The 4,552-nt window shown below is 40.4% G+C and overlaps 1 pseudogene; it reads left to right on the plus strand.

Annotated features, from left to right (window-relative positions):
* Positions 1–3,029: 3,029 nt before the first annotated feature.
* Positions 3,030–3,131, plus strand: LOC112786951 (small nucleolar RNA R71; annotated as a pseudogene).
* The last annotated feature ends 1,421 nt before the right edge of the window (positions 3,132–4,552 follow it).

A 4,552-nucleotide genomic window follows, 5' to 3' on the forward strand; every position in this document is an offset into this window, starting at 1 on the left:
AGAGATAAATATAAAGTAAAAGAATATTGAACCTGGGATTGAGAGTTACTCCTAAAACTAAGAGAAGTCCTAAATCCTAATCCTAAGAGAGAGGAGAGAACCTCTCTCTCTAAAAACTACATCTACTCCTAAAATTGTGAATGTGAAAGCCTGATTATGAATGAATGGATTTCTCCACTTTAAGGCCTCTAATCTGTGTTTTCTGGGCCGCAAACTGGGTCGAAAACAGCCCAGAAATTGCTGGAGAAGAATTCAAACACGCTGATTTCTATCACTGTGATGCGGCCGCATGGAGCACACGGTTGCGTTACCTAGCGTTAGAGCAACTATGTCATATTATATATCAAATCGAAGACCCGGATGTTAGCTTTCCAACGCAACTAGAACTGCGTCATTTGGATCTCTATAGCTAAAGTTATAGCCATTTGAGTGCGAAGAGGTCAGGCTGGATAGCTTAGCAATTTCTCCAACTTCTTGTATTCCTTCTACTTTTGCATGCTTCCTTTCTATCCTCTGAGCCATTCCTGCCCTGTAATCTCTGAAATCACTTAACACACATATCAAGGCATCTAATGGTAATAAGAGAGGATTAAACATAGGGAACTTAAGGCCAAAGAAGCATGTTTTCAATCAAAGCACATAATTAGGAAGGCAAATGTAAGACCATGCAAATAGTATGAATAAGTGAGTAAAGAGTTGATAAAATCCACTCAATTGAGCACAAGATAAATCATAAAATAGTGGTTTATCAGTGACCCCTCCTTTCTTAGGAACTACTTGCACAGGGCTTACCCAAGGGCTATCTGAGATGGGGGTAAATCACCGTTGCTTGCCACAACTTCAACACCTCTTTTTAGACTACTTCAGTCATGGTTGGGTTTAGCCTTCTTTGTTGCTGTCTGGAGGGCTTAGCACCTTCTTTAAGTAGGATTTTGTGCATGCACATTGAAGGACTGATTCCTTTTAAGTCTGCAAGTGTCCATCCTATAGCATCATTGTGTTGTTTCAGCACTTGGATAAGCTCCTCTTCTTGCTCCTTACTCAAGCTTGAGATAATGATTACTGGGTAAGTGTTGTTGTCACCCAAATAAGCATATTTCAAACTTGGAGGTAAGATCTTCAGTTCTAGTTTTGGTGCTTCTACTTCCTTGTTCAACATGATTGAATTCTCCATGGTTCCTTGTGGTAATTCTCCATTTGATGCTTGTTACTCTAGCTCCATAGTTCCTTCACATTGTTCTTCTTCCTAAACCCCTTGAACTATCTATTCTATGGTATCTACCATCATGCATTCTCCTATGTTCTCCTTAGGCTTAGGGTAACTCATTACTTTGAAGACATTAAAGACCATCTTCTCTTCATGCAATCTCAAGACTAGTTCCCCTTTTTGCACATCAATGATGGCTCCAGCAGTAGCTAGGAATGGCATTCCTAGGATGATTGATGTGTTGGCCTCTTCTTCCATATCCAACACAACGAAATTAGCTGGAAAAATAAACTCTCCCACTTTCACCAACAGGTCTTCCACTATCCAATGTGAAAACTTGAATGTTCTGTAAGCCAATTGGAGTGCCATTCTTATTGGTTTGGCTTCCTCAATCTTCATCCTTCTCATCATGGTTAGGAACATGAGATTGATGCTAGCCCTCAGGTCACACAAGGCTTTCTCAATGTTGATATCCCCTATGATGCAGGGAATTTGGAAACTCCCAAGGTATTTCATCTTCTGAGAAAGCTTCTTTTGTATGATTGCACTGCACTCCTCAGTCAGCACTATGGTCTCTTTTTCTCCTCAGTTCCTCTTTCTTGTCATGAGCTTTTTCAAAAATTTGGCATAGAGTGGCATTTGCTCTAATGCCTCAGCAAAAGGGTATGTTGATCTGAAGCTTCTTGAAATTCTCTTGGATTCTAGAGAACTGGTTGTCCTTTCCATCCTTCCTCAGCCTTTGTGGATAGGGTACTTGTGGCACATAAGGTTTTAAGACTGGCTTTGGTGAGGATGGTGCAGGGGTCTCTTCTTCTTTCTTGTTCTCAAGCTCCTTTGCATCTTCTTTTTCCAGGTTGCTCTGACTTGGGGATGCTTTTTCTACAACTTTTCCACTTCTAAGTGTGATGGCTTTGCACTCCCCTCTTGGGTTAGCCATGGTATCACTGGAAAATGTATGTGTGAGCATTGGTATTTGCTTAGATAAGATCCCTATTTGTGCTTCCAACTTTGAGATTGCTGCACCTTGATTCTTTAGGTTGGCTCTACACTCTTCTTGGTTGGCATCTATCTTTCTGTCAGCCTGTGTTTGTCTCTCCAAAAGAGTGGAAATAGCTCCTGTCAACTGTGATGACAGTTGTGCTATTGCAGCCTCTACTCTCTCAAAGTTGCTCTTGATTTCACATGGTTGCATGGTTGAGGTTGATGTGTCTTGATGGTGGTTGTTGTGTGTTTGCTGGGTGGAATGGTATGATGTGTTTTGTGAATTGTGGTAGGGTCTATTATTGCCTGATTGATGGTTGGGATTGTGGTTGTTGTATTGGTTGGATGGATAAGGTTTGTTGTGATCTTGGTTGTGGCTTTGTTGGTTCCCCCACCCAAAATTTGGGTGGTTCCTCCATCCTGAGTTATATGTCTTGGAGTTTGGATCATATGGTGGTCTAGAGGGGTTGTTCACATAGTTAGCTTACTCTCATTCAAATTCAACTTCTGGTGCATCTCCTTCTTGTTGAGGGGCTTGGGCTTGAATGGCTGAGACTTGATTCTTCTCCACCTTCTTGGTCAAGGCTGCTAGTTGTGCAGTGATCACTTTCTTTTGGGCTAGCAGGGCATCCATGAAATTAAGCTCTATCACTCCTTTCCTTTGAGTTTTATCTGAAGCATAGAAGTACTCATTCTCAGCTACAGTCTCTATGACATTTATGGCTTCTTCAATGGTTTTCATCTTGTTGAGTAAGCCACCTGAAAAATGATCTAATGCTTGCTTTGACTCATATGACAGCCCTTCATAGAAGATGTGTAGTTGCACCCATTCATTGAACATATTCGGTGGGCATTTCCTTGTAAAATCTTTGAACCTTTCCCAGGCCTCATAAAGTGTTTCACCATCTTGCTGTCTGAAAGTTTGCACCTCAGTTCTTAGTCTGTTGACTCTCTGTGGAGGGTAGGATCTTGCTAGAAATTTGTTCACAACATCATCCCATGTAGTCAAGCTCTCCTTGGGAAATGCTTTCAATCACTTTGCTGCCTTATCTCTGAGTGAGAAAGGGAACAAAAGTAGCTTGTAGGTATCAGGGTGTACACCATTGGACTTTACAGTGTCATAGATCCTCAAGAATGTAGTGAGATGTTGGTTTGGGTCCTCTTGGGCACCTCCTCCATATGAACAATTATTCTGGACAAGTGTGACGAGTTAAGGTTTTAACACAAAGTTGTTAGCATGGATTGTTGGTTTGAGAATGCTGCTGCCACAGTTTCCTGGATTTGGGTTGATGCAGGAGCCTAAGACTCTCCTTTCTTGCCCAACATGATTGCCAGCATCCCCTTAAACATGGTCTTGCACTTCGTCATCCATGGTAGTTCTCAGATCTTCCTCCACTATTTCCTCTCTAACTATGCCTTTGCCTCTTGCTTCCCTCCTTAATTTAAGGAAGGTCCTCTCAGGTTCACTATTGAAGGAGGATGAAGTTTCTCCCCTTCTACCTGTCATACATTCAACAAACAGCAAGCAGAGGGCAAGTGAAGTACTCACTCTTGTTAAGATTAGTAGTTAGCTTGGTTGATACAATTAATCAAACAGTTAGAAGAATAGAAATATGAACAAGGAATAACTAAAATGATCAAGGTAAAATTAAAACAGAATGGAAAAAAAGAAAGTTAAAAGAAGAATAACAAGGTAATTAAAATGCTTAATCTAGCTCTCCAATCAATTTAATCATTGTCAAATTCAAACCAATCCCCAGCAACAATGCCATAAAATTTGATGACCGGAATTCACTCCCCATATAAAATTTGATGAATCCGTTCTTTTGGTAAACGCACCAAAATTATCATCAAGTAATAACCCACAGTGGAGTGGGATCGTATCCATAGAGATTGGTAGATTTGAGCAATTTTAATTAATTGGTAAATTAGTCAAGCTAAACAGAATAGATTATGATTACAGAATGGTAAATGGGCAGAATTATAAATGGCTCAAAGGTAAATAAAAGCAGTAAAGTGCAGAAAAGGAAAGGGCAATAACGTAAAGTGCAGAAACATAAATGACTTAATTGTAAATGGGAATGGGATTTGCAGAATGTAAAGAAAGCTATAAAGAATGTGGAAGATGAGAATAGGGGAATTCATTGAGATCAGGAGATGTTGTCTCTTTGGATTAAATCCAGCTCATATCCTCTTCAATCATGCAACTCATTGACCTCTTGGCAATCATGATTGATTGAGCCCCAATTCCTTGGTGACTCAATCTCTCAGATCTTGTTCAATAGCCAATTCCTTGGTCTAATTGCTCATGAAGAGAGATATGCTTGGTCCCTGATTATACCACACATCATCATAGGTCCAAGT

This window comes from Arachis hypogaea, chromosome 20 (genome assembly GCF_003086295.3).
Source record: "Arachis hypogaea cultivar Tifrunner chromosome 20, arahy.Tifrunner.gnm2.J5K5, whole genome shotgun sequence".
NCBI lineage: Eukaryota > Viridiplantae > Streptophyta > Magnoliopsida > Fabales > Fabaceae > Arachis > Arachis hypogaea.